Source organism: Danio rerio, chromosome 23 (genome assembly GCF_049306965.1).
Source record: "Danio rerio strain Tuebingen ecotype United States chromosome 23, GRCz12tu, whole genome shotgun sequence".
NCBI lineage: Eukaryota > Metazoa > Chordata > Actinopteri > Cypriniformes > Danionidae > Danio > Danio rerio.
In genome coordinates, this window is record NC_133198.1 from 40,782,501 (window position 1) to 40,792,500 (window position 10,000).

The following is a 10,000-nucleotide window of genomic DNA, read 5'->3' on the forward strand; positions in this document are numbered from 1 at the left end:
TCATCAGGGGTTGCCACAGCAGAACGAACCGCCAACTTATCCAGCATACAGTATGTTTAACACAGTGGATGCCTTTCTAGCCGCAACCCAAAACCCATTACTGGGAAACACCCATACACTCTCATTCACACACATACACTATGGCCACTTCAGCTATAGCGCATGTTTTTGGACTGTGGGGGAAACCGAAGCACCCAGAGGAAACCCACGTAAACACGGGGAGAACATGCAAACCCAGCCGAGGCTTGAACCAGCAACCTTCTTACTGTAAGGCAATTGTGCTACTCACTACGCCACTATGACGCAATATAGTTTATTTTATATTATTATATTATATTATATTATATTATATTATATTATATTATATTATATTTTATTTTATTTTATTTTATTTTATTTTATTTCATTATATTATGTTTACTTTTATTTCTGCCTTTAATTTTCATTTAGGATTTTACAAAAAAAATTTAATCATAATTATAGTAATAATTTCTGTGATCTCCATGGTTTTCAGTATTATTCACTATAGCATATAATGATTCACTAAAACTGTTTCATTTGTCCGTTGTTCAGCTCACAGTGCTTCGTTTATTTGTCACAAAACTTACGCAACCCAAATTTCTTCTGGATCATTTAAGACACTTATCCAGAGATGGAAAGCTGCTGAGCTTTGATCTCATCCATTCATGAGACCTGTAATTTAAAGCTGATCCATTACTGAGAGCCCCCGCGTACAGCATTTCTAAGTGCATACTTGTCTTCTCAAATGCCATAATTAGTCTGGAGGATTGTAATGGTGGGTCATGGTTCACTTTGGTGTTTGAGTTTGTAATGGGGATGGGAAAATGTCAAAATTTTGTAGCGGATTATTATTCAGTGAAGTACTGTAAGATTAGCTCTACTGGTGTCTACCAAATTGTCATATTGCTGTATGTTCATGGGATTTAAGTGTGGGGCCTATTGAAGGGGTCGTTCACACAGAATTGAAAATTTTGTCATTTATTCACTATTAACTTGTTCTAAACCAGTTTTTTGTTGATGTTGGTAAACTCAAACGAAGATATTTTGAAGAATGATGTAAACTATTAGTCATTAACATAAATTGTAGGAAAACACATACTATGGAAGTAAGTGGTTACCGGTAATCATATGGCTTCCCTTTGGTTGCACTTTCAAATTTTTGGGGGACCAAATGTGACCCTGGAACAAAAAACTAATCTTACAGTATGTTGCAAGGGTATATTTTTGGCAATCAACAAAATTTACATTGTGTTGGTTAAACTTGTACATTTTTATTTTATGCAAAAAAATCATTGAAATATTAAGAAAATATTGTATTATGTTTGCTTTTTTTGTAAAATAACAATTTAAATGTATCAAAACACATTTTTTGATTAGCATTTCATTTAGACAACTTTAAAGATGACTTTTCTCAGTGATTTGATATTTTCTGAGCCGTCAGATTCTATTTTCAAATAGTTGTCTCAAATATGCCAGATATAGTCATATTGTAATAACCCATACATCAATGGAAAACAAGCATTTAATTGAGCTTTCAGGTGATGCATAAATCTCAATTTTGTTTTGTGGTCCAGGGTCACAAATAACAACAATCTGGGAACATTCTTTGTTGGATTTTTTTCAGTAACCAATAGCTAACATCCCAGAATATTGCAGAACTGTTTTTTGCATCCACTCAGCAGGAGCCTAAAATAGAGAATCCTGGGAACAAATTCCTAACCTAGAGCAAATGTTTTATTTACTTAATAAATACATTTTGTCACCTTAAATTATTTTTGTCAAAATTGAGTTATCGACGTATTTTTCGACATATTTTCTTATTAAATGACAACTTATTTACATTTTGGGATGTTTTTTTGTAAGTTGTTTACATTTTATGACTTTTTGTTTAATTAAAATATGTTACACACACATACTGTTTGCTATGGCATGCAAAAACTTTGAAGCTCAGTATCTCAAAATCATTCAGAACGCAGATGGAACCTTCCAAGGTGACTATTTGTTTTGGTATCTTGCCATTATTTGAGAGGACAGTGGAATGAGAAGAAGTGAAGTAGGAGAGGGAAGAAGAATATTTCGAAGCTCTAACCACTGGGGTATCACACAGACAAATTCCTTTCATTTCTAACAAACAGAGAATATTCTGGGAGCCAAAAACTAGCATTCCTAGTGCGTTTTAAATGTTTTACCTCCAATTTAAGACCTGCTCTTTGGATTGATTGCTTTGCAAATAGATTGTAATGTTTTTTGTGATTGTACACAGGTTTAAAGGGCCATGAAACCCCCTCGTTTCAGCAGGGTGTTTTCACACCTCTACTTTGGAAAAAGTCAGAAAAATGGGCGTGTCCAGCTCTGTTTAGGGGGGAGTGTCGGAGGAAGTAAAGAGGCATAGTGTGGGAGTGTCTATTTGGGCGCGCTGACTTTCCGAGTCAAAACACACACCCACACAGGGGACGAAGTAACTTTTTACATGGACATCTGTAGTCAAATTATTTGCCAAATTATTAAATGGTGGACTTTAACTGCAGTTTGGCTCTTTCATTCAGGGAATTCATTCAGGTCCCTCCCGACAAACGAAATATTTGATTCAAGAAACTGCTCTAAGCGTGTATTTTTCATGCAGTGTTTGATACCGCATGGCGAATGTGAGAAAAAAAAACTCAGCATTTCCTGGAAACTTAGATACACTCGGCAGGTAGCATCAGAAAGCCGCGTGTGTTATTCCGGTCACAAAATGCGGCAAAAATCCTACACGAGGTTAAAGTTTGGTTGTGGTGCTAACATGTTTGTACTCGGTGCAATAGTTAACTTAGTTCGATACGAACAAACTGAATAAACAAAGAGCACTGGTCGCTCACCAAATCTGTAGAGACAGGACAATCACCAGCAACTAGAGCCGCGTCTTTATTTAGAGGAGACTACAAGCGAATCCGGATCTCAGCGTTTGCAGATGAGAACAGCTCTCAGGTAAACAATAATCCTCCTTAGACACGTAAGTTATTGTTGTCGAGCGTCGTGTACACTGTAATCCACGCGTGACTCCAGCTGAGCTCTCACAGAGAGAAAATGAAAACAAAACTTAACGGCAGCAAACTATAAAAGCAACACTTCACGCTTGTTTTGCCAACACAATGTGGCGTCTCTGTCGTCTAAACACTGTGACAGTGATGAATATTAATGAAGTTGTACAATGGAGCGTGCTGATTGGTTTGAACCAAGCCTTACTCATGCATTAATGCATCACACTGTAAGACGTAATAAGACACACTCTGGCACAGACGTCCAGTCTGCACACTGGAATACACGCTATTATGTCATGACCGTGACGCATTTTCAAAAATTCGTTTCAAACCGGAAGTCCAAATTTGCTTGAAATAACGCAAAAACGACCAATTTACCAATTTTTTGTGAAATATAGGTGTTCTAATAGTGTTTTTAGCAGTGTGGGACACATATACGACTGTCAACAGCTCAAAAAAATGTGTTTTGGTGTTTCGTGACCCTTTAACAGACACAGCAGCATCAATTGTTATTCAGCACCGGCCAATTGAAAATAAGTACTTTAGCCAAGGGGTTCCCAAATGTTTCAGCCTGTGACCCTCAAAATAACAATGCCAGTGACTCGCGACTCCCATATCCTCTGAGGTGGTTATGAATATACAAACCTTGTAAACGCAAAATGGCTCACACACACTAATAGGCCCAAGTCTATTCTTTGTTTAATTTTGAAGAACGCCACTAGGAGGTTATCGCCCACTTTGAGAACCACTGCTTTAGCCTACATATTTGTAAATCTGCAAAAACATACTTAAACTTACATTTGACTGGAGTTTCTAAGTAAAATAAACACTAGGGGGCTGTATGACGCCAACAACTTTGTTCCTTTTTACATTAATGATATTACAAGGCTATACTATTGACAAATAAAGCATAATTTTTGGCAGTTCTTTGCTCAACACTAAATAAGTGCCACAAAACAAGTTGATGTCTATGATTTGTAATCGAATACATTTTGCGCACATATCTATCTCCATATGGACAACATTTCTGGCATGGTCAGTTTGCTTGGTAGCTCACCTTGTAAGATTTTGTATTTTTGATGCAGATTTCTCGAGTTTAAGTCCAGTGAAGTACACTTCCACAAAAGAAATTTGTGAAGCAATGTAAAATCTAGCAAAAATTACACTATAAGTGTACTTTTCTCTAATGTTTGCATTTGAAATCAATATTTGTTGAGTTTAGTTCAGTCGTTTGCTATAGGTAACCTATACAACAAGCCCCGCCTTCTCGTAAATGTGTATGGATGTGTATCTTAAACTAATAACAAAATGTACCCCAAGTAACATATTTCTGATTCACAAAAACATGTAGACAGCGCCCTCTAGTAGATTTGTAATTTGAAACATACAACAAAATGTACCCAAAACAATGCATTTTGCAAAAATGTAGGCTGATGCACATATTTCCAATGAGCTTGACTTGCATTTAAAAGTAAGATGATGTGTATGTGTTTGAAATCGTTAACTTTGTACCTATAGTACTATCTGTCTTACAGTGACAGCCCTGGCGTTATGTAATCCAGGCTGAGGGTCTAGTAGTGCCAGTCATTTCTCTGGTACAGAACAGAGGGATAAATTCAGCTCAGATCTGAGGGATTCCTTGCATTCCTCATAAAAGTCTGTACAAAAGCGATTCATAAACATGCTCTTAGAAACCTCAGCTCTGCCTTTACATGGTGAAGGTGGAAGAGTAAAGGTTGAGGGTCTCTCTGTGTGGTCTTCTTTCATGATGACTGTGATAATACTGCTGGCTTCTGGGATCGTAAGCTGAACTGTATGCTTTTGTTTTACGGATCATTTATTTGTATGGCAAGCATCAGTATTTTTAAATCTCAACCTTTGGGTTTGAGACTTGTTGTTGCTTAAGTTATAATTTAAACAATTATTAGTTTATTTTTATACTTTATGTAAATTTTATACCATTGTAATATTATTATCTTCCTCCTTTGTATTCTTCTTCATATTTGTCTTCTTCATCTTTGTCTTCATCTTCTTCAGGTTCTTTTTTTTCTTTGTAATCTTTGTATTCTTCTTTGTCTTTATAAAATGTATATTCTACTTCATATTCATATTCTTTGTATTCTTCATGTCATATTCCACTTCATATTCATATTCTTCGTAGTAATCTTCATCGTATTCTTTATATTCTTCCTCTTTGTTTTGTCTTAATTTTTTCCCTGTATTTTTCATATTCATATATTTCATATTTCAATAATTTTATTAATGCATATACTTATAAATATTTTACATATCGCATATACCAATATAAGATTCTGTTTTACCTGGTTATTAAAATGTAATTTGTTTGTTGTTTGGTTGGTTGGTTTAGTTTAGTTTTAATCACAAGTATTAGAAACAACAACAACAATAATTAAAATGTTCTATATCTGTACTCTGAAAATTTCCTTGCTCTATTAAACAGCATTTGACTAATATTTATAATATTTATCACTAGTGCGAGTCCCACCAGAGAAGATATACAGCCATATTGCACTGCTACAAGTGTGATATCGTTTATAGAGCAATTCGATAGCATAATCGTGTGTGTAAAAAAAGAAAATCAAACACGGAGAGTCTAAAAAATGTTTTGTTAGAGGAACTACTTTCTTCCACCATTCATTCACATCTGCAGGTGACTTCAGAACAGCAGAAACCGTTGCTGATTCCCCAACATCACGTTAGAGCTTGTGTTTAAATGACTCTCTATAGTGTAATGGCTAAAGTGATGAGAAAACAGGTGATTTTGCTCACATTTTAAGATTATAAGACTGAACGGCATGAAATGCCATCAGTCTACAGAGATTGAACTAGAACATAAAAGAGAGAGAGAGAGAGAGAGAGAGAGATCAACTTGGAAAGTCATTTACCTGTTTAATAATCATTTTATCAGCTGTAATTTGAAATTTGAAATTTTGCTGTTTTTGACCTAGCGTTTAGTATGCGGTCTCTATCGCTTTTTTTATGGATGAACATTGTCAATCATTTTTGCTAAAACAAATAAACTGCATAGTTGCAATCTAAGCAACTACATTCTCGAATAAAAAAAGCCTCAAAAGTACAGTATGTTGCCCAACAGGAGCAATATTTGTCAAACTGTCGTGTCCTCTGCTTTTTGCTGTATGTTAGCGGAGTTTAACACAAGGGTGAAGGGTGAAGAGACTGGATGAGTACTGTTTCTACCAGAATATTGCATGGCTATCAGCCAATCAGATTAAAGAACTAGACATAACTGTTGTGTGCATATACAGTGTGTATATATATATATATATATATATATATATATATATATATATATATATATATATATATATATATATATATATATATATATATATATATATATATATATATATATACATACATATATATATATATATATATATATATATATATATATATATATATACATACATATATATATATATATATATATATATATATATATATATATATATATACATATATATATATATATATATATATATACATATATATATATATATACATACATACATACATATATACATACATACATACATACATACATACATACATACATACATACATGCATGCATACATGCATACATACACACATTTGAAGTCAGAATTATTAGCCCCCCATTGAATATTATTATTCTTTTTTTAATATTTCCCAAATGATGTTCAACAGAGCAAGGACACAGTATGTCTGATAATATTTCTCCAAGAGAAAGTCTTATTTGTTTTATTTTGGCTAGAATAAAAGCAGTTTTTTTAATTTTTACACTACATTTTGAGGTCAAAATACTTTGAGATCCCTTTAAGATAAATAATTTTTCAATAGAACAAACCATCATTATACAATATCTTGCCTAATTACACTAACCTGTCTAGTTAGTGTGTATGTATGTATGTGTATATTTGTATAATTTGTAGTAATAATTTGTAGTTATTAAAGTGCCAATTATTATTAATGCTGTTTTGATTAATAGTTATTAAATATGATCAAATCTTTTAACCAATGCTTAATAAAAAACATATTATTATTTATTTGTATTTTTCAAATTACTATTCTATTGCTTTCTAATTATTAAAGTAAATTATGATTTACATTAAAGAAACATTAAGAATATTTGCTTTTTGGCAGCCAAATAGTAGAACGACACTCAAGTTTGCTGTAAAAACTGTCATTGGTTTCTTGGGAATCCAGCTGCTTGTGTGCGTGCGCGTGTTTGTGTGATCAGCAGTGCTGAGGTCAAACATTCCTGTCAGTGTTAAACAAAAGGAATGCTTTATAACCGGATGTATTTAACTAACTGGAATATAAAAAAAAATAACTTTTTTTTAAATTTTTTTTAAAAAAGCTATTTCTTTTATTTCATTTTTATATTTGTGTATTGTTTTTTTTTGTTTTGTTTTTTGTTTGTTTTTTACATCAATATGCAGACTAGGGCAGCGCAGTGGCTCAGTGGTTAGCACTGTCACCTCACAGCAAGGACGTTGCTGGTTCAAGCCCCGGCTGGGTCAGTTTTCGCTGCTGTGTGAAGTTTGCATATTCTCCTCATGCTGGCGTGGGTTTCCTCTGGGTGCTCCGGTTTGCTCCACAGTTTAAAGACACGCTATGGGTGAATTGGATTAACTAAATTGGCCGTAGTGTATATGCGTGAATGCGAGAGTGTATGGGTGTTTCTCAGTGCTGGGTTGCAGCCGGAAGGGTATACGCTGCGTAAAACATATGCTGGAAAAGTTGGCGGTTCATTCTGCTGTGGTGACGCCTGATAAATAAAGGGACTAAGCTGAAGGAAAATGAATGAATGAATATGTAGACTATAGCGCTGTTCACACTTTCACAATTTTTCACAATTTCACAATTTTCCGGAAAAGAGCATTCACACATCCATTCCAAAATACCGGTAAATTCTGACATCATTCACCAAAAAAAAAGCTTTAAACGGCTGCGCTTGTATTTGTAAACATTTGACTAAATTACAAACTCTGTGGATGATCAATATTGTGAACAACTTTCGCAGGATCACTTTCGCATGTCGAGATGTTCATAATATGTGCGTGTGCAGGCGCTCACAGGCACACGCAAAGCTAGAAGGTAAACAAACAACGGCTTATCATAAGCATCTCATCGATGATTATTTACACAGTTGGCATTAAGAAGAACATATAAACGTGATCTGACTAACTTCTAGCAGCTAAATGTGTCTGGAAAAATATTCAAAGGCTTTTATGCTCATAAACCGCGCGGACGTAAATGCGTCTGACTGTTCTGATTGGCTAAAGCAGACGTCTCACGTCAGCACGTTCTAGACGTGCACGCGCTTATTACGGTAATCTTCCTTCTGCATTCACACAGCGCAGCATTCCGGCAAATTGCCGGTAATGTTACAACTTCTCTTTCCGGAAAATAGCCAGAACGAATTTACTGGTATTTTCAAAAAGGACCTGTTCACACATACAACCTTTCCGGAAAATTGCCGGTAATTTATACTGAGTCACGTTGCTGAGGAAAGCTCACATTTTAACTGCTTTAAAGGAAAACTTCCCCAGATGGAAAGATGTTGTGAATTTTCCTGACTGTACTGCATCAAAGGAGAACTGACCTTTTGTTGTTCGGCCGACAAAGAATCACTTGCAAATGTGGATGTCTTCAAATTCCCTTTCATACACACAAAGATCTCAAAGTCTGTGTGAAATCAAAATTTACTATGTTTGTTTTTTGATAAATGAGAAGCTAAGCCAAAGGAGAGCTAGCGCATTTTGTTATTCTTTAGGTAAACAATTAATCTGTCCAAATGAATCTACTTAAAAAAAACTAAGTCTGACCATTTGCTTCCTTTTGGAGGGTCCTGTCCACTGATGCAGCTGAAATCAGTCACTTATTCACATGTAACCAAGGCTTTATACGGCTTCCCTTGAACACTTTCTAATATAAAAAAATAATAAACAGTAGCTGATGCCATGTTGATCTGAACTCCTCCACATCCATTAGTTGCAATGAAGGGAGGAACCGCAATATCCGGCATGCTGAAGCACACTGTGTGCATGAACACTCACTTACTTTATCTACGGTGAGACCAAAGGATAGTAATGTATTGCAAACATCAGTCAATGCACAAACCATTATACTTGTTAAACTTAGAACTGAATGCTGTGTTTAAAGCATTAAAACGATCAGAGTGACTCAGCATTACTGTTAAAGACTGCAATTGTCATGAGTCTGAAGTGCTTAGTAACAAAACACTATTGGCTATTTTTTTAAAGGGGAGGGTCTGCTATATTTGCCCTGGCCAGTCTTCATATTTCAGCTGAAATTATTTGACACATTGAACAAAGCTTCGCCTTTTCAAAGCACTTCAGGAGACCTTTAGGAATTAGGAATAGTGTAATTAGGATACAAATGTAATATTTGTGGTTGGTCAGTAGCTTTAGCATTGCATCGGGCCAATGCGATGTTATACTTAAACGTGTTTGTTTGTCTCTTCCGTTTAATTTATTTTTGTTGTTGTTCATCTGTTTGCCTGTCTCTTTATTGCATAATTGCATTAAATATCATCTTAGTTTTTAAGATCTTTTTTTTTTTACTTTTAATGTATTTTCAATGTATGTATGGATTTAAATTTTCTTTTTTCACTTTTTTGGTATTTATTTTCTATTTATTTCATAGTTGTTTTTTCTTCAGTTTGTCTCATTTCATTGTTTCTTTTCTTTGTATTTTCTCATTTTCTTCTGAAATCATTTCTTTTAGTTTTCTTTTGATTGCAATTCTTTTTTGTATGGATGTACTTAGTTTCACTTTATTTTTTATTTAGTTTTACTTTACTTTTTCCATCCTGTTAGTTTTGTCTTTTCCATAATTTTCATTTAATGAAATATTTTTATTTTTTTATTATTTAGTTTTTTTCAAATGTTTTTTTTTGCTTAATTAAAAT

The 10,000-nt window shown here is 34.2% G+C and overlaps 1 protein-coding gene across 4 annotated transcripts in view; it reads left to right on the forward strand.

The window, feature by feature from the left end:
• The window catches only part of plekhg5b (pleckstrin homology domain containing, family G (with RhoGef domain) member 5b), a 147,871-nt gene that overhangs the window by 20,217 nt on the left and 117,654 nt on the right, over nucleotides 1-10,000 (forward strand). The gene's annotated exons all lie outside the window — the stretch shown is intronic.